Source organism: Megascapheus bottae, chromosome 35 (assembly GCF_031878675.1).
Source record: "Megascapheus bottae isolate mThoBot1 chromosome 35, mThoBot2.hap1, whole genome shotgun sequence".
NCBI lineage: Eukaryota > Metazoa > Chordata > Mammalia > Rodentia > Geomyidae > Megascapheus > Megascapheus bottae.
This window is the reverse complement of record NC_143543.1, coordinates 6,517,765-6,542,059: the sequence shown is the minus strand read 5'-3', so window position 1 is coordinate 6,542,059 and position 24,295 is coordinate 6,517,765. Positions and strand designations below refer to the sequence as shown.

The window sequence follows — 24,295 nt, the reverse complement described above, 5'->3', positions numbered from 1 at the left end:
AAACATGCAGCCATTGAATAAAACATACTAAATGAGCAAAAGTAAATATAAAACATCATTAAGAGGAAAATAAGATATACAGAAAGGAAGTTCGTATATAATAATTTAGAAAGTGAAAGAGAAACCAAAGATACAAAACAAGGCAGCAGTAAAAAGATATAAAACATTCAGGTATTAGCATTAAGTTGAGATGATAGGAATAAAAAATATACAAATTTATAATCCAATATAGCTAGTTATTACTGTAGTTTCCATATAGCAGTTACAGAGGAATGAAAATCATGTAAATGAGTTATACATAAATATTCATTGAAGTAATTTCTAGAGTATACACTAATGTAATACTAGGAAAGAAAAGCGGATTTAGTTTAGATCTTATATCACATGACCATTCACATTTGTCATTTAGGGCAGGCTTTGTTCCACTAGTATGTGTTTTATACCTGAAGCCATCACAGAGTTCTTTCTGGTCTTAACATGCTGAGGTAACACTTGGGGGCAAAGATGCAGCCTAGGGGCCCTGCACTGGAAGCCAAGGTAGACTATCTACACAATTACCATGATCTTCCCCTTGGTGCTATGATATAATGGCAGAAAAGTAGCCCAAACCCTGCAGAACACCAGCATGCTGAATGTTAGGAACTTGGCTTCATTGAAAGCATCAGGTAGGTTCCTGGCAAGGAAAGCTACCGCGAAGCTGGCCAGAGCCAGTGAGCAAAGGTATCCCAGAACACAATAGAAGGCAGTGAAGGAACCTCCATTGTACACGATGAGGAGGTGGCCATATTCATAGTGTGCACCTGTGTCAATGAAGGAGGAGAGGCTGTGACCCAAAATCCACAGATTGCCACTTGGGTAAGGGTGCGGAGGGGAATAATGAAGTTTAGAGCCCCTGATAACAACAGCCACTTTATTCTTTTTCCTGGATAAGTGAACTTGAATGTTAGGACAACAGTCATAGTTTTTGCCAGCAATGTGGAAATTGCTAAGGTGAACACAATTTGAAATGTGATCTGCTGCGGGATGCAGGTGACTGTGTACGGATGGCCAATAAACAGCAAGGAGCAGAAGTAAAAGAAGATAAGGGAGATGAGCAGGATGTAGCTGAGAGCCCTGTTATTGGCCTTAATGATTGGAGTGTTGTGGTGTTTCACTAAAACTGTTAGAAACATAGAAGTGAGAATACAGAAGCAAACACCACACAGTCCAGGGCCAGCCCCAAGGTTTCTCCATGACACAGGAAACATACAGATTTTAGGAGGCAATGGTTTCTCTCTGGGTTGACATATTGATTATCTGGACATCTCACACATATCTAGTGAGGAGTATGAATTATCATTAGTCTGTGTTCCATATTTTCCTTTCTTGAAAGGAAATTTGGCAATCACCATTGAGAGGTAAATTTAACATGTCAGTATTTATGATGATAAAAGCAAGAATTTTCAGATACTTCAAGAAATATCTACTATTCTATTTCTATCTCTCTCTACCACCATAATTCACCTTGATTCCTGTGTTCTATTTTTTACTGTTAAGAAACCTTTCTGGATCTTTATTAAGTGAATAAACAAGCAAGAAGGCAAGCAGAAAAGCACATGGGCAAGCAGAAAGTCAGGGAAACACTCTGTCAGAGTTTGGGTGCTGTCAAAGGGAGAGAGACACCATGCTCTATACTTTTACATTCTGAATGCAACTCCTTTTTCCCTTTAGTTCTTAGCATACATAGTGATATTGTGATAGTTTTGTAATTTCTAATATGTTAACAATAATTTTTACAATTTATGATGCTACAATATTAATGTTCTTTACTGTATACACAATTCAGTGAACACCATTCAAAATTATTGATAATAAAGCTTATACTTTCCTATGATTTTGGCTAACATTAATAGAAGCTTTTTAGCCCTCCCTTGAATTTAGCTTGTTATATTTCTCACCTCAAGTACTGTAGAACAAGAATCAAAGAACTCATCAAAGCTTTGTAGTCATGTTATGTATGCATAACACTTGTATCTACTTTGTTAAGTAAACTCAGCTTTCTGACCACTTGCTCTGTGGAAACAGCAGTTGTAAGCAGTGGGAATAAATTTTTGTGGGGTTTATTGTAGTTGAAACCTAATTTAGAAAAACATGGAGACATTATTCTAAATAATAGTTCAGATTATTTTTGATAGAGGTTCAACTCAACTTGCTGACTAGAGAGAGGAAAGAATTTCTTGAAATAAACACCTATACATTCAAATCCTAGAGTTTGCGTTATTATAAAAAGCAGTTTTCCCAAATGCCAGTAGCTCATGCCTTATCATAGAAACTTAGAAAACTATTATCAAGATCTCAGTTTGAATTCAGTAGGGGAGAAAATTCTGTGAGAATTATTCTCAATTAACCACCAAAAGGGCTGTAAGTAAAATTGTTCCTCAAGTGTTAGAATAATAACCTCAAGTAAAAAAGTTTAGGGACATTGCCCAGGCACAAGAAACACACACACAACATACACACACACACACACACACACACACACACACACACACACACACACACACACACACACACACAGAGAGAGAAGCAATATTATAAGGAAAGAACTATTTTTTTCCCACCATCGTAAGTTAGAACTATTTTATCGAGTTAGATGAATTGAGAAAAGTGTGGAATGTTGGAGACTGAGTACATAGAACAGATGCTTACCAGTCACATTAACAATTTCATTCTCTGGCCAAGGATGCAATCAAAATAACAGGTAGTCTTTTCCTCCTGGGGTGATTTCCTGAATCCAGATTCACTGCAAACTGAATGAGGTATCTGAGAAAAAGAAAGGAAGAAAGATATCAGTAGCTACTTAGATTTTATGTAGAAATCCCAAATGTTCATTGTTGTGAAATAATTCAACTGTCAAGCAAAATACTTCATGACTAAATATAATCAGTGCATTAAATTCTGCTATAGATTCCAAAATAAAAATTCCACATAACTTGTATACTACAGTCTTGGCATTCAGCCTGTTGAACTATCTAGGAATGTGGAGCTTTTAAAGATAATGGATAATGGTGAAAGAGTGTGTCTATCTAGCCAACACTGTGAAACTTCCTTGAGTTTATGTCATTATGTGTTGTGTCTGGCTTATATATGAAATATTGAAGGACTATGTGGAAGAACCCAAATTGAAGCTTTCAAAGCATGCTCTAAATCACAGATATCACTTTTATAGTGATATATGAACCCTAGGCCCTTAATATATTTCTTTATTCTTCTCAGTTACCATGTGATGAGATTGTTCTTTTTGGGGCAAGAAATCCAACCAGCATTGTAGAGACTACCCAGTTAATGGCAGCCACAAAGACAAGCTCTGTATTATCAGTATCTTCCCCAATAAATACACACCAGGCAGTAGGAAATGAATTTTATTTCTTGTCCTCTGCTCAGCTCTAGGTACAAATGAGGCATTGTTTGGCCACCTTCCAGGTAAGAAAATCCTGTGATCTTCCTTAACAAAGACTTCGTTAGTATCTATGAAGTGATACTCCACAGAGGTCTACTAATTGATGAGCTTTGGGAATTACTAAGTCTCTCATGTCATTAAGATGTTTCAAATACTATGGATATAATGGTTATATTCTAGACCTGAAACCATGCTTTCTTACCTCACAAAGTATAAACATTAGATTATGGCAACATAAAGAATAGAACTCCCATTTGTATGCTCCTGGAATGCATAAGACTTGGCATGTCTCCTAAGAGGTCTGTGATCTTCATGTATTTGTCTGCTGAAGCAGTCACAAGATAGCGCTTTGATTTGACTATTCAGGTCAACATTTGAAATTTCATTATTGTGTGCTTTAAGTATATAAACTGTCTTGTTTGTATTGGCATCACATATAAATATAAATCCATGTCCTATGCTAGCTAAAAAATGCATAGGTGAAAGGTGATTCTAAGTGACCCCTATCTGCACAATGAATTGCCATATTTGCTGGAATTAGTCTGGACTGTTGAAGTCATACAGTGGCACTGATTTATAATCTAATTCAGATATCAATGTCTGTGCTTTGAGTGGATGAAATTGTAAAGTCTGGAATATGTGTGCATGAAAATGGTGGCCAATGCTTTCCCTATGTACATATGTGATGGGACTATGTGATTGTCAGCCAATGCCCTCACCAACACATTCTGCCATGAAAAGTCAAGGAAAACATCAATATGCCCTACTGCTGAGGAGTTCTTGCATTTTTGACAGAGGAATTCATTTTATTTGTTTTCAAGAACTCCAACAAGCCCCCTACATACAAGTCAGGTGAAGATATGTACAAAGTCAAGCAACATTTGCCATTACATTAATTTCTGTCACCACAGATACCCATTTAACAGGCCAACTAACCACTGAATGAGTTGCCCATAAAAGCAAACAAATGAACCTTTCAGCTTTATAAATTTATACTCAGGAGTATTGTCACAAAGATGGAAACTTGTTAAAGCAGGTTTTATATTTGATTATACATCAACATTCCCAAACTTACTGGTCTTTTCCACCCAAGACTGAAGAATAAGAAAATTTTTGAAGTTGGATGTAATTAAATATACAATGGTGGGCCATAAATGAGAAAGAGGGGCATAAATTTCAGATTTTTGCTTACTTCTGTGTAATTGAAATTATGATGATTTTATCAAACCCACCTCGGTACTTCCTAAGGCCCACTCTATCCTATATTCCAATAATGACAGCTGATGACCATGTGGGGCATCACTTTAAGTTGAAGACATTCTGGAAAATTCCAAATGTTGAAAATATCATACTCTGCGTTTAATTTCCTTTCTTCATCCAAAGTATAATTGTTTCCAAAAAGATTGTGAAACTGGATACTCTTTAAAAAAAAACGTGCAGTTATTAAACCAGGTGTGGTGGCTTACGCCTGTAATCCTAGCTATGCATGAGGCTGAAATCTCTGAATTAAGGTTCAAAGCCAGCCCAGGCACAAAGAACCTGAGACTCTCATCACCAATTAACCCAGAAAATGGTAAGTGGGGCTTGGCTGAAGGATAGGATAGTAGACTTGACCTGGAGAGCTCAGGGGAAATGCCCTGGCCCAGGGGTAGGATGGTAGCCTTGAGATGAAGATCGCAGGGACACTATCCAGGCTGAATTCAAGCCCCATGACTTACAAAAAATGAAATAAACTGTAATTAACTTGGGTGTATTAACGGCATATATAATTGCAGATAATATTATACAAACTCAAAGACTACAACTAGATACCTAATTTAGAATATAATAGCTGTGTGCATGCTGATCTAAATGGAATGCGACATTAATTTCTTTTCTGTCAATTTTGTCTTTAAATGCACATGAATACAGGTTATGAGTACCTTAAATATTTAAACAAATAAAAGTATCTTTTCTCATTTGCAAGGGTCTCACACTTGTATCATCCTAGCTACTCAAGAAGCTAAAATATGAGAATTGAAATTTGAAGCCAACCCAGTTGAAAAAGACCCTTTGAGACTCTTATTTCCAAGTAACTATTCAAAAACTGGTAGTGAAAGCTGTGGCTCAAAATGGTAGTGCTCTGGCCTTGAGGAAAAAGAGCTCAGGGAAAGTATCCAGAGTTCAAGCCCCAAGACTGACAAAGCATTACAAAAATGATCTGAAAGTACTTCATTTAATTCTCTATAAATCCCCTTATAGAACCTGGCGAAAAGTTTGAACCAATACAAGCATGATACTCACTAGATTCTATGCTAGAAATGAAGTTTAAAATTTGGGGAAATGTCAGTAGGAATGGGGGAATGGGATGAAGGTGGGGTAATACTTTTAAAAATAAATGTACTAATATATGATCTTTATAATAAAAATTTAAAAATAAAAATAAAGCATAAATTAAAAGCTAAATTATTTACCAGAAAAAAAACCCAGACCAGAAATAAACAAAAAAGAATATGATTCTGTTCTTTCATCAAAGGGAATTACCTGTGTAGGGGAAGGCAGCATCCCTTTCCCATCACTCATCAGTGTCAATTCTGTTTGATCAACAAACATTACATGGAGGGCATGGGACACAACATATACAGCATTATATATGTTGTAACTCTCTTCAGACATGGCCACCTCAAAAATATGCCTCGGCCACCATTCTAAGGAAGGATTATGAAGACAATTATACAATGTAACACACTCTGGCTTAGAAACTGAACAATTAAATGAGAGAAACCACAGCCTTGCAAGATAAATATCCTCTGGGAATTTTGAAAAGTTAACTGTCCTGACAAAATCTGTGAATCTGCTAATATCTTCATGGTGGTGTGAGAAAATGATAGGTATTCGGAATGAGCCTACCATGAAATATCTCTTCTGATGGTTAAATTTTGCTGTGAGTTTATAATACAAAGCTTTCCTCTCATTAAAATTTGCTCAATAGCACCGAACTTCGTCAAGCAAATCTTACTATCACTGAAACTATACATAGATCGAAACACAGTGATGGTAAATTAAACACACCACTCTCACCTTTGGACAGATCAACCAGGCAAAAACTAAACAGAGAAACCTTAAAATTGAACAACTGTATAGACCAAGTAGATCTAACAGACATTTGCAGATTATTCCACCTAGAAACAACACAATATACGTTTTTTTTTCAGCAGCACATGGAATATTTTCCAAAATAGACAACGTTTCAGGGCCTAAAACAAACCTGGGCAGATACAGAAACACTGAAATTATTCCCTGCACTCTCTCAGACCACAGGGGTATCAAATTGGAATTGAACACCAATCTCCACCAGTGAAAACCCTGTAACGCATGGAGACTGAACAACACATTGTTGAATCACCAATGGGTCATCGAGGAGATCAGAACAGAAATCTAACAGATTATGAAATTTAACAAAAAGGAGCACACAAAATATCAGATCCTTGGGACAGAGCAAAGGCAGCACTCAGAGGAAAGTTTATAGCTCTGGGTGCCTACAATAACAAATTGGAAAAATCACAAACGAACAATTTAATGTGTCACCTTAATTTCCTGGAAAAAGAGCAACAAACCAACCCTAATCCCAGTAGAAGGAAGCAAAAAAAGCAGAATGAAATGAATTGGAGACCCGAAAAACCATAGAAAGAATCAACAAAACAAAGAGTTGGTTCTTAGAAAAAATTAACAAAATTGACAGACCCTTAGCGAACCTTACCAAAAAAAAAGGGAGCATACCGAAATAAACAACATCACAGATGAAAATGGTAATATCATGACAGAAATTACCAAGATCCAGAGCATCATGAGGGAATACCTTTCAAACTTTATGCCAATGAATTTGAGAATCTACAAGAAATGGATAAATATTAAAATACCCACACTGAACGAGAAGACCTAACCCAACCAAAGAGGCCTATTTCAAGCACTGAAATAGAAATGGCAATAAGAGACCTTCCACCTAAGAAAAGCCCAGGGCCAGATGGATTCACAGCTGAATTCTGTAAAGTATTCAAATCAGTTGGCAGAGTACCATAATTTATAATAATATAACAATATTTTTGGAACATCTGTGGGTGTATAATTGAGACCCATATCTTGTCTACTAATATCTAATTGCAGTAGTCCACTTATCTACACGAAAGAATTTTCTGAGAAAATATTGCTATCTGTGCTCAATACCACGCATAAAATTATACTTAAGCCAAACTATACTTCTCTTCATATATATTGATATCTAAGAAACATACACCAGCTGAAAGTATAACATTTAATGTTTCTTATAATATTAAAAAAATACTCAGACATATTCTGGGCAATTAAGAGAAGGAAAAATCAACAAAACATGGGAAAGTTAGAGGGGAGAAAGTAAAATATGCTAAGCTGAGTACTGATGCTTCATGCCTGTATTTCTAATTCCTCTTGAAACTGACATCTGAGGATTATGCGTTGAACTCATCTTAGGCTTGGTGTCTGGGAGACTCTTAAAGTTAACAACCAAAAGTGCCAGATATGAACCTGTGGCTCCAGTGGAAGAGCAATATCCTTGAGCCAATTAGTTCAAGAACAGTTACCAAAAGCAGCAGAACAGAAACAAAATACGCAAATATACCAGCACCATATAAAGATATACATTTTATATACCAGGGAAGAGAATAATTTTAGCCCTGCCATCTTGTCTTCAAACTATGGGAGGCAATCTCAGGATACACTTGTCAAACAAGCAATTGAGATGAATGAAAATATAGAGGCAATGACATCTTATCCTGCAACAGGCAAGGAATATGTTTCCAGATTATCATGAAATTCAGTTTTTTCTTGAAGTTATTTTCTTTTAAACAGCCATTTATTACTGAGAGATATTTATTACTGCTTATGTCTAGATTGTGAAGCATATCTTACATGAAATAATGATACAAGGCTTAGTTGGAAACAGTGATTACTTGCCTACCATAAAGTGTATATGTTTGTGTGTGTGTGAGTGTGTACGTGTGTGTGTGTGTTCTAGAGCATGAAATGAGTGGCAAAACGTTCTTCTGGAGTTTATTTTCTCAAGGCTAAGATTTTGGCACTTCAGTTATAGATCTCCTTCCATACTTGAGTGGTTAATTGGAGATAAAAGTCTCACAGGCTGACTACAAACCTCAATCATCAGACAGAAGCCTTTTTAGCAGTTAGGATCACAGTCATAAGCCACCACCCTACATTAAATATTTTATAACTACTCTCACAATGTATTACCAAATAAATGTCAGACCACTGGTCATCATGGAAGGAAATGTGACTGCATCCTTTTAGTACAGAACTCATGCCACTGATTCAGTTTGTTTGTAATAGCATTACTTCATCTTCTACAGTGACAGCTGGTATTGAGGAGATACAGGGAATCTGGAAGAAAGTGTAGAGGTTACAGCCTTGGAAAGACAGCAAACCACAAATCCTCTCCTAACACCAGATAGAAAATTACTCCACAGTAGATACAAGATAATGCAATGAATGTAATCTACTTCTTGTGCATAGGGATGGGAGTTCAGGGTAGAGAACACAGAGAACATTCATGTGTGCACCTGGAATTCTCACAGCCTTAGTTTATACTGAAAATAAAACAGTACATGAAAAGGCAATGTTGAGTTACTTACAGCTTGTTGTCTTCATGACTAGAAGCATCACTTGTATTGCCTTCTGTTCCCAAAGTGTAGAGAGGGAAAAACTCAGAAATCATCACATCTCCATCCATGTGTGCTCGGTGTTTCATTGTAGAAAAGCAGCTAGTGCCAGCCAAGGACCTGACAGAGTGTAAAAGCTGGAAAATAATGAGGCACATCACTGAAACATCTACACAGCTAAAATTATGGGTAAAAGTGAAGCCCATAATGTCAGATATGTATATGAATATATCTTTATATATATGCACTTAATTCTAAAATTCTCATCATAAGTTATTAAGACATGTGCATGTGTGTGCATGTAATGGGAACTCAGACTACAAAAAATATAGTTTCTTGTAAAGAATATATACCAATTTCCTTAGCGTATACATTAACTTGCATTAATTATGTGTTGGTTTCCCCTTTGCCTTTATTTTTGGCACCATATATACTAAGTCTTCTTGATAGAGATTATCACTGGAGAGAGATAAAAGACAGTGTTGAGGGCGGGAAGGGTGACCTAGTGGTAGAGTGCTTACCTAGTATGCACAAAGCCCTGGATTTGAGTCCTTAGTGCCATGGTGAGGGATCAGGATGAACTATTTTAATTCATCTAGCTTTCCTGTAAAGCAACATAGCTGCTAAATGTGTTGCCATGATAGAGTGTAAATTTGCAGACAAAGAAGAAGAACTAGGCCCAAGGCTAAGTTTTGCTTCCCTGCCAATGAATTGCAGTTTCCTTAAAGTCCTCTACCATACCATAATATTAGGTCCCCCTGCAACAACCACAGGAAGGCAGAGAATATGGGCATAAAACAATGGTTTGGGGAAGACTTTGGCTGCCATGAAAAACAACTTGTATCATAATGAATGATGCCATGCTTACCAACTTTGAGCTGCATCAACAGTATTGTGAACTTTCTGGCTTTATCACGTCTTGCTGGGGTGGTATGTCTGAAACTTGCTTGTTGTTTTGTATGAAACACACCTCTAGATGATTCCTGTTTCTAAGATAGTATATAAGACTAGAACCAAAAACAAATGGTGCTACAGTATAAATCTCCAGTCCCTTAAGGCTCCAGTCTTAAGCTGTAGACCACCCGACCCCATCTGTTTCTTGTGTTTTTCTTCTCACTCTCACCCCCTAAATCAGGAATCCTGCCTTGATGCCGGCTGGCTCTGGAACAGTTTGAAGGTGAAATTTCAGACTACAAACATGCAACACATTTAAGACAATGACTTTATTGACATGAAATTGCTGGTTTCACCAGCATCATTGCTGAATTAGTCAATACTATATGGCTGCTTTTGTGGAGGCCTCTGTACAATAGCTTGAATCAAATAGTAATCTGTGGATCTTATGGCAATTTGGTGTGCAAATTGAACATCTGTGTATGATGCCCTAATAACTTTGGATGTCATGTCACTGGGAAAGAATTTTTTCTAGCCATTTCTATGTGCGTCTGATGTAGCAACTTCTGATGCAATTCAGTTGCATCATCCTAAATGGCTTTCGTGAAAGTAGTTCCTTGGCACAGATGTTGAACCAAATTTATCAAAGGTAACTTCCTTCCTGGGGCCTCACTGTGATTTTGGAGGAAATCCATATCACCTGAGATGAGCAAGGAGAATCTGCAAACATGTTTTACAAGTCTTGTTATTCTCCAGGATGCATAGCCTCAATATCTCTGCCTAGCTGCAGAGCCTCAATAAAAGAGTTTTACATATTCTGCCTGTGGCTTCACCAAAGGATTTGGTGGAAGCTGGGCTACAAAGACAAAAAGAGCACCTATATAAAGATATATGAGCATACATACCTGACACTGTGGGCAAATTCTACCCAGAATTTCAGCTGGACAGGTATTTCAGAGATGTGTCCTTTGATTTTACACTCATTCTTCTCCAGCTTCCCCTTCTTGTCAGGTCCTTGGCTGAAACTAGGTGATTTTCTACAATGAAACATTGAGCATATGTGGATGGAAATGTGATGATTTCTGGGTTTTTCCTTCTTTACACATGGGAAATAGATGGCAGTAACAGTGATGCTACCAGGGCTGAACATACGAGCCATAAGTAACTCAATGTTTTATTTCCATTTACAATTTTGTTCTCAAGATGGGAAGCAGGTGAGGGAAGTCTAGGTACACAGATGATGTTATCCATCTGTACTACCATGACATCCTACTCCCTATGCACAATTTATTTTCATTGTTTTATTTTGAATCTATTTGTGGTAATATTCTGCCTGCTAGTAGGAGAGCACTCTGGTTTCCTTCCCTTCCATGTCTGTAAGCTCCTCACTTCCAGCATTACTTTATCCACTCCATCCAAGCTGTCATTGCACGGGATTAAATGATGTTATTACTACCAACCAGAGTCAGTGGCATGAGTTCTATAGTAAATGGCTTCAGAAATCTTTCCTTCCTCACAGACAAGTGGTCTGAGAAGGTCTCTTTGGTAACTTGTATTGTGAGGACATTAATAAAAATTCTTACTGTAGTAAGGTGGCTCATGGATGTCTATTCCTCACTATGCTGGAGGCTGTTATTTGAGGACCAAGGTTTGAAGCAAGCACCAACATAAAAATCCGTGAGATTTTATCTCCAATTAACCACCGAAATCTGGAATGAGAGCTGTGGGTCAGGTGGCAGAGTTCTAGCCTTGAGAAAATAAGCTCAAAGACAGTATCTGGCCTCTGATTTCATGCTCTAAGACGTTCTCTTTCTCTCTCTCTCTCTCTCTCTCTCTCTCTCTCTCTCTCTCTCTCTCTCTCTCTCTCTCTCTCTCTGTCTCTCTCTCTCTCTTTTACTGCAGACAAATAGTTACTTTTTCAAACAAACCACATTTTTCAGTAACATTATTTCATGTCAGATATGCTTCACAATCCAGGCATGATCAGGCATTATAAAAGATCCCTTATGATAGACTTTTATCTGCCCTCAGTAAGTTTTGGTTTACTCATGTACGTATATATCTTGTCCTGGAATAGAGGGTCTCAGTAATAACTGACTATACAAAGAAAATGAAAGGGAAAGGAAGGGAAGGGGATAGGATGGGAGGGGGAAGGCAAAAGAAAATGGGTATATGGAACTCTAAGAATATCTAATATCCTATTCTATATGTATTGTAAGGAAAAATGTCACTGCCTCTATCATTTTTATTATTTATCAAGGCTTGGGTGACAAGTGGGTGTTTGGGAAGTTGCCCACATTCAGAAGCTAAAATGGCAGGGAGAAACCTGCTATAGAACATATATGTCTTTATATGTGACTGATGTTTCCTTACCTTTATTTTGTTTGTGCTAGCTCTGGGATCCCAGCACCTGCACACTCTCCTTGAGCTTTTTGGATGAAGGCTAGTGCTCTACCACTTGAGCCACAGCTCCACATCTGGCACATTTTGGTTGTTAAATGGAGATTGAGTCTTTAAGACACACCTAGTGAGGATGGGTTCAAACATGGTCCTCATATCTTACTTTTCTGTGTAGTTAAGACTATGGACATAACACATCTTGGCCTTAGCTTATTTTGTTTCTTCACCACTACCTGCCTATGTTTTTCTAATTTTCCTTCTCTTAAATTTCCCAAAATATATTTCAGTCCTTTTGCTAATGTGCTAAGCTAGACATATTAAGCATTACAGTTTAGCAGATTGATGTTTCTTAGCTATCTCCAGATAGGAAGAAAAGTATGGTCTGGGTTAGGTAAAATTTTACGTTTGGTACTGATTACAGACATGAACATTAGCACATTTGTTGACTTTGGTGTCCACATGTGAGGGAGAGACTTATAGAGTTGAAGGCAACATTGTATCCAAGCGTTTCTCTGCAGCCAATTATTGCTTCCAGGACTCAGAGTAAAGTCCCACAAAGGACAAATGGACCAAGAAAGGACAAATGGTTCAAGAATGGACACATTGAAATTCTCTACTTCTCTAAGATACTGTACCATTCAGAAGGAAGTGGAAAGATGTGGAAAAATACTATGTGAAGTAAGCCAGACCACAGATATATTGGTTGCATTGTTTCCTTCATTTTTCCTATCTAAAATATGTGTATAAATCTACAAGTAAACACAGTAGATGGTAAAAGACAAAAATATATACTTGGACATAATTATGCTGGACTCCAGATAGTCACACACTTGAAGACCTGAGCAGGGAATTTTTTCATTCGTAATTAGAATTGTTTTGTCTTTAAACTGGAATGTATACATGAAATATTTACATATTATTATATATCCATAACTATCATTGATCCAACTATCTAATGATATTTATTAAATAACTAGGGAATGGATCATATCAACTCAAAAAAAATAGCCATGTTCAGTGGTCATGATTCGACACAGAAAAATGAGTGATACAGGACACTGAAGTTGAATATTTACATTACTTTGCAAAACATAATTCAACTCCTTTTCAGAATATAGTTACACATTAATTGCATTTTTAAGAGGAAAAGAAATGAACTTAAATCACTTAATGGTGTTTCTATGAAGACTCTGGAGGATAAACATTTCATGATGCAGATCTCCAAATGTAAAGTATTCCATATATGTTTGAATTTCTGATGACAGATAATTAAAACCTATTAATTTATAAAGAGAACCAGCACATAGCAAAGTGGCCTGTTGCTAGGATTCCAGACTGTTGATGGCTTCTGGGTCATTATTAAGAAAGTTTTGACCAGTGTCAATGTTTCTCCTATTCCTTCTTGTAAAGTTTTCAGAGTATCTGCTTTTACCTCAAGGACTTTCATCCATCTGGGATTAATCCGGGCTCAGGGTGACATAGAATGATCCAACTTTACTTTTCTGCAGGTGCTTAACCAATTCTGCCAGCACCCTGGTTGAAGAGGCTGTCTTTTTTGCATTCTATTTTTTTGTTCCTTTATCAGAGATTAGGTGGGGCTAACTGGTTGCCTTCTGGGTCTTCAGTCCTATTAAATTGGTCCTCAGGCCTATTCATTTGTCAATACCAAGCTATTTTGTTTGCTAGAGCTCTGTAATAGAGTCTAAAGTTTGGTATTGATATTCCTCCACCGTTGTTCTTTCTGCTAAGGATTGTTTTTGCTATACAGGGTGTTCTTTTGCCATATATTTTTATTGTAATTAATAGAAGGGTTACATTATATTCACCAGATAGAAGTGCATTATTCACAAACATTGATACCCTTTCTCATGTTATGGTCCCCATTACCCTCCCCTCTTCCCCCCCGTTCATCCTGATTTCCCCCCATTCGCTAACCAATTTCAAATAACCAATTAAACATATATAAAATATATCAGATAACAAGGTGAAAAATTGTAACAATATATAGAGGGTCGTTGAATATTCCATATGAAATTTTGAATTGCCTCTTCTATTTCCTTAAAGTATGACATTGGAATATTGATAGGTATTGCAATGAATTTGTAGATAGCCCTTGTCAGGATTAACATTTTCATGATGTTAATTCTTCCAACCCAGGATCATTAGGGATTTTTCCACTTCTTCAGTTCTGCTTTAATTTCCTTTTTCAGTTTTTTAAAATGTTCATCATAAAGATCCTTTCAATTCTTAGTTACATTAATTCCTAAGTGCTTTATTTTCTTTGACGTTATTGCAAAAGGAGTTGCTTTTCCGACTTTTTGCCTTGCTCCTCTCATTGCAGGCAAATAAGAAAGCACTTGATTTTTGAGCATTAATTTTAGACTCTACTACCTTGCTCAAGTTTCAAATCACCTCAAGCAACTTGGGAGTGAAATCTATAGGATTCTTTAAAAGTAAAATCATATCATCTGAAAAGAAGAAAGTTTCACTTCTTTCACAATTTGGATCCTCTACATATTTGCTTCTTGCCTTATTGCTCTAGCTAGGAATTCTAATAGTACATTAAAGAGGAGTGGAGAAAGTGGGCTTTAGCTTTTGCCATTAAGTATAATGTTAGCTGTCTGTATGTCATACACAGCCATTATTATACTGAAGAATACTCCATGGATTCCCAGTTTCCCCAGTGCTTTTAGCATGAAGGCATGTTTTCTCTTGTTAAATAACTTTTCTGCAACTATTTAGATAATTATGTAATTCTTGACCTTGCTCTTGTTGATGTGAATTATATTTATTGACTCTTGTGTATTGAACCAACTTTGCATCATTCTGATGAATCCTGTTTGATCATAGTTTATAATTTTTTGATGAGTTTTGAAGATGGTTGGCCAATATTTTGTTGAGAAGTTCTGCATCAACATTCATCATAGAAATGGATCTATAGATGTCTTCAGATGAGTGTTATGCTGGATTCATAAAATGAGTTTGGTAAAAAGCCTTCTCTTTCTATTTCAGTGAAAAGCTTGAGGACTATTGGTGTGAGCTCTGCTTTGAAGGCATTATAGAATTCCGCTGTGAATTTATCAGGCCCTGGGCTTTTCTTGGATGGGAGGTCTCCTAGTGCCATTTCTATTTCAGTACTCTAAATAGGTCTTTTCAGTTGGTTTAAGTCTTCAAAGGTTGAGTTGGGGTATGTCAATACTGTGTAGGAATCCATCCATTTCTTCTAGATGCTTATATTTGTGGGCATAAACGTTTGGAAAATATTCCCATATGAGGCTCTGTATCTTGGTAATTTCTTCATGATTTTTCCATTCATTTCCATGATTCTGTTTATTTTAGTAAGCTGCCATTTTTGGTAACTTTGCTTATAGTCTGTCAATTTTGTTAACATTTCAGAGAACCAACTCCTTATTTTGTGGATTTTTTTCTATGTTTTTGTCTCTAATTCATTTAATTCTGCATTGATAATTTGGTTCCTTCTACTGGAATTGGGATTGGTTTGTTGCTCTTTATCCAAGAGGTTAAGGTACAACATTAAATTGTTGGTTAGAGACAAGATCCAACACCCTTTTATGCTAAAAGTTCTGGAGAAACTAGGAATCCATGGAACATTCCTCAGTTCAGTAAAGGCTGTGTATGACAAACCCACAGCTAGCATTTTGCAAAATGTTGAAAAGCTAAAGCCATTACCTTTAAAATAAGACAAGGATTCCCACATCTCCACTCCTCTTTAACATAGTATTAGAATTCCTAGCCATAGCAATAAGGCAAGAAGCAAGCATAAAAGGAATCCAAATAGAGAAAGAGGAAGTAAAACTTTCCATCTTTGCAGATGACATGATTCTGGGTTTTTTTTTTAATATTTTTAATATTTTCATTCCTTTTTATATTTTTAGTCTAACTAATAGTAGCTTCATGACTAAAACCAAGGACATTGACCAATGAAGAACTCTTTCTTAAATATTCAAAACTCTGTACTTAATGCCTTAAATAGAATACACATACTTAAACAACTTTTATATCCATGGGATATGTTTCTTAAAGACTTGTTTTTCAAATTTGCAGAAAAAGCCAACAATGAAAACAATCAGAAACAAAAATCCTCCCAGAAGGTCTGATATTTTAATATTGAGCAAATACAGTATCATTTTTCAACGTATATCTGATGACAATCTGGTTATTATGTTGTCAAAAGCTTTTCACAAATGTAGTGTTGGACTATCTACTCATATTGTTCCAGTCCATGAGACTGTTGATCCATTTCCTAATTATTTTTGGCCAGAGTTATTTACTATTTTCCATATATTTTTTACTGTAATTAATAGAATGGTTACATTATATTTGCCAGATGGAAGGTGCATTACTTCACATACATTGATAGACTTTCTCTTGTCTTGGTCCTGATTTCCCTCCCCCCCAACCCCCACTTTCATCTTGTTTTCCCCCCTTTCCTATCCAATTTCAAATAACCAAATACGCATATATCCAATATATCAGATAACGAAGTAAAATACTGTAACAATATGAGATGGCAAATGAGAGAAACCATTGAGCCTATATTCTCTTAAGTCTGGCTTACTTCACTTAATATGATTTTTTCTAAGTCTTTCCATTTCCTCACAAATGGGGAGATGTCGTTCTTTCTGACAGCAGTATAGAATTCCATTGTGTATAAATACCATATATTGTTGATCCACTCATCAACTGAGGGACATCTGGGCTGGTTCCATACTTTTGCTATGGTAAATAGTGCTGCAATGAACATCACTGTGCTCATGGATTTAGTATGCCCTTGTTCCTGAACGGTTGGGTAAATGCCAAGTAATGGAATTTCTGGGTCATAGGGGAGCTCTATGTCTTTTGAGGAATTGCCATACTGCTTTCCATAGTGGTTGAATGAGTTTGCACTCCCACCAGCAGTGTAGTAGTGATCCCTCCTGGCCACATCCCCTCCAGCATCTGTTGTTATTAGTTTTCTTGATCCTGGCCATTCTGACAGGAGTGAGGTGGAATCTTAGAATTGTTTTGATTTGCATTTCTTTTATGACCAGATATGTCGAGCATTTCTTCATGTGTGTGTAGGCCATTCTTATTTCTTCTTAAGAGAAGACTCTCTTTAAGTCTTTGGCTCATCTTTTAATAGCATGGTTGTTAATTTGGAGGCGGGATCCTGATTTGTCCAGAGTTGTTTTAAAATGAGAAAAACATCGCCCCATTTGTTAGGAAAAGGAAAGACTAAGAAAAAATCATATTAAGTGAACTAAGCCAGACGACAAGGAGCATAGGCTCAATGGTTTACCTTATTTGTCATAACCAGTAGAAACCTTGGGCTCTCCTAGCAGAGATTTGCAATAGATCAAAACCTAGTTACATGAGGACAGATAGTATGACGCTCAATGAAAGGACCTCTAGGATATAGAAACAAAAGCCATATAATGAAAGATTGTTGTTCTTAATGTACTATGATATCTCTCATCTCTTTTGCTGTCCCTTGGTTACCTTATATTGTTACAGTATCTCATTTTGTTATCTGATATATTGGATATATTTGTATTTGGTAATTTGAACTTGCTTAGGGAAGGGGGGAAAACAAGAGGAAGTATGGGGGAAGGGGGGAAGGAAATGGAGACCAAGACATGATAAAAGGTATCAATATATTTGAATTAATGCACCTCCTATCTGGAAAATATAATGTAAACCTTCTTTTAATTGCAATAAAAATATATGAAAAAAAGAACCAGAGAACACATAACTATAAATAAAGAGTTTTCTTAGTTTCTCAAAAAAAATTCAGTCTCCATTATAGTGGATCACAGACCTCAAAGAAGTAAAAGCAGATACACAAGTTGCATATGGAGAGTAAAAGACCCGGTTTACACAGAACAATACTTAGCAGATAGAACAACAGAGGAAGAAGTTCATCGCAAAAATCCAGTCTCCATTATACTGGATAAAAGACCTCGATGAATTAAAACCAGATACACTGAAGTTGAAGTTCATCCTGCATTGTTCTAAATGCTAAGAAGTACACAGAACAATTCTTACCAGATAGAAGAATGTGGTAGGAAGTTCAACAAGACTTCGAAAACATAAAAGCAGATACACTGAAGTTGCATATGGAAGAACAAAAGACCCCGTTTAGACAGAACAATTCTTAGCGGGTAGAACACTGCAGGAGGAAGTTCAATGAAAAACTTCAGTTTCCATTATCTGGGTTCAACCGCTTTGGATTGGCACAAGAATAAGCCCAAAGATAACTGGCTTGAGAAAACCGAGGTCTAGACAAAACAATTCTTAGCAGATAGATCAATGCAGGAGAAAGTTCATCACAAATATTCAGTCTCCATGATACTGGATTAAAGATCTTGAAGAAGTAAAAGCAGATACACAGAAGTTGAATATGGAAGAATAAAAGACTCCATTTAGACAGAACAATCCTTAGAAGATATTACAATGCAGGAGGAAGTTCAACACAAAAAAATTCAGTTCCCATTATTCTGTATCGAAGACCTTGAAGAAGTAAAAGCAGTTACACTGAAATTCCACATGAAAGTATAAAACACTGCCTTTAGACAGAACAATTTTTAACATTTAGAACAATGCAGGAGGAAATTCAATCCAAGAATCCAGTATCCATTTTCACATATCACCTTGTTTATTGTTTTCTCTTGTTTAGCTATGGCTTCCTCCATTATCTCTTCCTTTACGTTTTTACACATTTCGTTAATGATCTTTATCAATTGCATTTGTATAGCACTTGGAAGACTCTCCTCTAGATTTGCCACTGACTGCTCCATTGCCTGTTTATGTTGGGTGAGAGATGCTATTCTTTGATTTGCCATTTTTCTTGAGTTTCTTGTTCTACCTATTTGAAAATGGGAGCAAGATTAATACTAAACAAGATTATAATTTTTCAGATATAACCAACCTAGACCTTTTTAATTGGTTGACAATAGATGTTCACTCTTTTAGATTGGTAATATCACTCTCTCTTTCTTTCTGTGCACTTACATACTAACCTCATACAACCACAGATTACCGAATTATGACGAAAACAATAAGCCCCTCAATACAATCTGTATTGTTTTTAAGTCCCTCTGGACCTAGAGTATAATTGAGCACCTAGATACACAGAATTGCTCAACAACCATCCAATGTAGATCCATGCATTATAAGAGTTGAAGGATGAACAGAGTACCAGAGATAGAAAAATATAAAAGACGACAAGGGAGTAGGAAAAGAATTCTGCAGGAGTGTAAGATTATTATAGTAATGAAGAAAAGGTATTGTGTATGTATAACTGACCTAAGGTGATAGAGAGGTATAATATTTTTGTTCAAAGTTTAGAAGAACTGAGACAATACTTAAGAAAATAAGAAGAGTGATAAGAAGAATATGTAGAGAAAAGAGGGAGGTAGATGTAGGCGATTTCAATGGTAGAAATTTTAAAAAGGACAAAGAAACTAAACAACAGCAATATAAAACAGAACACACACACACACACACACACACACACTCACAAACCAAAAACCAAAACCAAAACCAAACAAAAAGAAAAGGTGGGGGGAGATTCCTCACTATTTTGAGTTCTTCCCAAAGTGATACTTGGGTTGAGTTTAAAAAGCAGGTGACTGTATCAATATGGATATCATTTTTCTTCAGACTGTATCCAGAGCTGTCACTGCGTTTCTAGGAACGACCACAGTGGCAGAAGGGATGCAGGAAAAGAGAGAAGAAAAAAGGAAAAAAAAGGAATGAATCATAACATTAGAAAAAAGGTGTAGGTATAATGGCAAAGCGAAAAATGAGAATACCTAAAAATGCAAATGAAAAGGGGTAGAAGAACAAACAAAAAGAAATAAAAAGTTATTCTTCAGGTTTTTTTTGTGGTGGGGGCAGGATAGGAAACTTGTGTCTCTACTAAATTAAGGATCCAAGCACTTCACAAAGTCTTTTTCTCTTGTGATTTGGCTTTGCGCTTTTACGGATCAGATTGCTTGCTTGGTAAAACAAAGCTGAAAGATCCGCTAGCAACTTTGTTTACCAGGTCTGTGGATGGCACAGGGGACGGACATCAGCAGCACTGGGGCCAGATTTCTGGCTAAGGGATATATGGGAAATCCTTTGCCAGTTAGAAAGATGATGTTTCCAGCTTTACCTCTCAGGATCTAATTGTTTTGGCTGGGTCTTTGCCAGCAGTCAAGATGGTGCTACTCTCAGCTTGCGCAAGAGGGGGCACCCTCCCAATGCCCTTCCGCGAGAAGAAGTGGAAAACTTCTCCTCAGAGATACTCACAAATTGCTGGATTCTCTGTTTCTGTGAAGCTGGCAGGACCATGCACGGCCGGGTGTTGGCTCTGGATTCGCACAGGCTCTGTGTGGCTCCTACTGCAGTGGCGTGTCTGCGCCGCCGAGAAGCTATGTTTGCTCCACAGCTGGTGGGGCTCCAATCTGTCTTCTTGCACCGGTATTCTGCTATTTTCATCTCTGATTGAGATCTCTGTACTGCTAAAGCTTACTTAGGATCAATTTCTGGTAAACAACTGTCCCCTATGCTGCCAGAAATTTTATCTTGGAAGGAGCACAATACGTGTCACACTGAACCGCTGCCATCTTCCTCCAATCAGTCTCCATTATACTGGATCAAAGACCTGGAAGAAGTAAAAGCATATGCATTGAACTTGAATATGGAAGAATAAAAGACCTGTTTAGACAGAACAATTCTTAGCAGATAGAACAATGCAAGAGGAAGTTCAATGCAAAAATCCAGTCTCCATTATTTGGGATCAAAGACCTTGAAGAAGTAAATGCAGATACACTGAAGTTGAATATGGAAGACTAAAAGACCCCGTTTAGACAGAACCAGTTTTAGCAGATAGAACGATGCAGGAGGAAGTTCAATGCAAAAATTTAGTTTCTATTATCCTGAGTTAGACCGCCTGGTATTGGCACAAGTCTCGGCCCGGAAACCAATGGCCTGAGAAGGACCCACCTTTGGTGAAAACAATTCTTGGCAGATAGAACAATGCAGGAAGAAGTTCAACGAAAATATTCAGTCTCCATTTTACTGGATCAAAGACCTGGAAGAAGTAAAAGGAGACACACTGCATTTGCATATGGAAGAATAAAAGAACCCGTTTAGACAGAACAATTCTTATCAGATAGAACAATGCCATAGGAAGTTCAACACAAAAATCCAATCTCCATTATGCTGGATCAAAGACCTTGAAGAAGTAAAAGCAGATACACTGAATTTGCAAGTGGAAGAATAAAAGATGTGGGGCACGTCACATCAACGGTAAACGGCCTACCTCCTGCTCCAGTGCTCAGTTCCTGGTTTTGGAAATCCAACCTGCCTCGCGCCTAATTGGGATGTTTGGCTGTGGTTTGTGATGTAAAATAATGTTACTTCGAACCCATGGATTGGCCACGCCGCCCTCTCTGACCGCACCTACCTCTCCTTGCCCTGCCTACCTGTAGACTCCTGCATTTTACTTTAGCCTTTTGTACTTTTCCAGTAAACAACTCTTCCTCTGATAGTCTCTCTGGTGCGTCTGTGTCTTCCCTCTGGAGATGGAGGGCTGGGTGAAGTCCACCAGTCGGCACTAACCTTTTTCGGTCTCGTCTTAATCAGGGCATGTTCTCCATTATCTCTTGTGGGTCAAGAGGCAAGGAGCACTAAAAACCCCGACATTCTGTCAACCGAACTTATTGCATGAAAGAAATGCTCATCAGAAGCGGAATTGTCGGCGAGCTGAGCCAAATGGGTTTTTGCGAGGTTAGCGTCTCCCTGAAAAGTTGGGGCAATACTACGCCACAAATGAGGATCCGGCACTTAAAACATTTAAATTTACTCTTAGAAGCCAAGGTTTGGAGATCTCAGATCCCCAGGCTGAGAAGGTCTGTGAGGCCTTAACATATGCTGCTCCCTGGTTATTGGTGGCCAGTCTTTACAATTGGACCACCTGGGACCATGTTGACTGCCTGGTGTGAAGGAGGAGGACTGACTTGGGAGAGGATCCTCCCCTCGGGGTCTACCCAATTTTGTCTGCCCTCAAGGCCTGCTTTTATCCTGGCTCAGTTAAGGAGACATCTAGGGACAGTGGAGATGCCCCCAAGGCAGCCTCCAGGGGTGACCCAGCCGGGGAAATCTGTACTGAGGAGTGCTCAAGGTCGTGGTGAATTGGCCCTCCCACCCATCAGGAGGAGGAGAGATTTTTGGCCCCCTTCTATCCTGAGGTCAGGCCTCTAAGCCCTATACCAAGTGCTCCTGCTCTGGATGATTGGGGAGCAGAGCGGCCTCCGCCATTTTACTGTCCTTCTTCCCATGCTTCACCACTTCAAGTTAAATCGGAAGAGGAGGTTAAGCCGCCATTTTGCTCCTCCCCTGCAACAGAAGAGGAGGTTAACCTGCCATACAGCGGAAGCTCCTACCCTGAACCTGAAGGGCCGTTTCAGCTGCCATTTCACTCAACAACCATGCTTGGCCTTCCTTGTAAATGCTAACCATAGGGGCAATAGACCGGCCCAATGATATGCCTTGGAAGCCCAAGATTTAAAAGAGCTTAAAAAGGCAGTATCTGAGGATGGGCCTAATTCGCCCTGGGCCAAAACCATCCTCCAAGGTCTAGCTCACCAGCAGTGCACCACCAAAGACTGGAAAAAATTAACTAAGAACAGGTCCGGGCTTTGGGCTAGCTGCATGGAAAACATTGGACGAAGGCCCCACCAAGCCTCCAATATCAGGAATTACTCAGAAGGCTACCGAGGACCTAGCCACCTTGATAGACACAGTAGAATGGAGCCTTCAGAGAAAGTTCCCCTCAGGGCCCCTTTGAGACCAGTTTATCGGGATGCTGGTCTGTGAGGGGATGACTGCAAACTACAAACTGGCCTGTTCAGGAATGAAGGAGAAAATCTACGGGGAGGTGGATAATTGCCACTAAGGATGTGGGCACTCAAGCCCACCAGTCACAGACGCTGACTGCCACCCTACAAGCCCAAATTGCTTCACTTACAGAGGCTTTTCCACAGCCCTTAACTCTTTCAATGGGGCTACAAGAGGAGTTTGTTATGGGTGTGGCCAGCAAGGCCAATTCAAAAGAGATTGCCCTGGGGGATGGATAAGACCTGATCCCCCACAGGGAAGTCATTCAGGCCAGACAAAAGGCCTAACTCCACCTAAAATACCTGTCCCTGAGTAGCTACAATCACCTGCCTCTCAGCTCCTGGGCTAGCTGGTGTAGCAGCATTTTAGCAATTGGCAAGCCCACTGTCCTGGCCAGAGCCATTCTGGCTCTGCTTTTAAAGAGAACCTGCCCTATAATCTTTAAGGAGAGACGAAATACGGATGTTGTGACATTCTATGATGACTGCATTACTTATGAAAAAATTGGCATAGAATTTCTCCCCCAATTCTAGAGGCCACAGTCTAATTGCATGGGGAGCAGTGGCCTATTGGCGGGAAAAACAATTGGAGCTACTAAAATTAATAAGAATCAGGCAAAAAAAGTTTCAAATACAGGTTTCTTCATGATCTCCCTGCAGTAAATACGCCCATGGGAGCCACCTGACGAGGGATCTCAAGTCTTTCATCAATTCCTAAGAATTGACCACCTTCTGGATTTCTTGTCAGTAACAGGGCATGCCTGAGAGTCTCACCAGCAAGACATGTCTAAATAAGTTGTTTGGTGAGAGCGATCATCTGAGTTTGGGTTGTTGTGTTAACTGTATCCGATTGAGTCCCATTTTCTGTTTTAAGTCAATGTCTGGTTCTGTTTGAGAGTAGGTTAGGATAGCCTCCACTGGCCAGCTGCCAGGAAATGGAAATTTCTTTAGGGGAGGCAACCCCTGAGTTCGCCTGACTTCAGGGCCCC

The 24,295-nt window shown here is 38.2% G+C and overlaps 1 pseudogene; it reads right to left on the bottom strand.

Annotated features, from left to right (window-relative positions):
• Positions 1-452: 452 nt before the first annotated feature.
• On the bottom strand, positions 453-20,904 carry LOC150042568 (vomeronasal type-2 receptor 116-like; annotated as a pseudogene).
• Between the last annotated feature and the right edge of the window lie 3,391 nt (positions 20,905-24,295).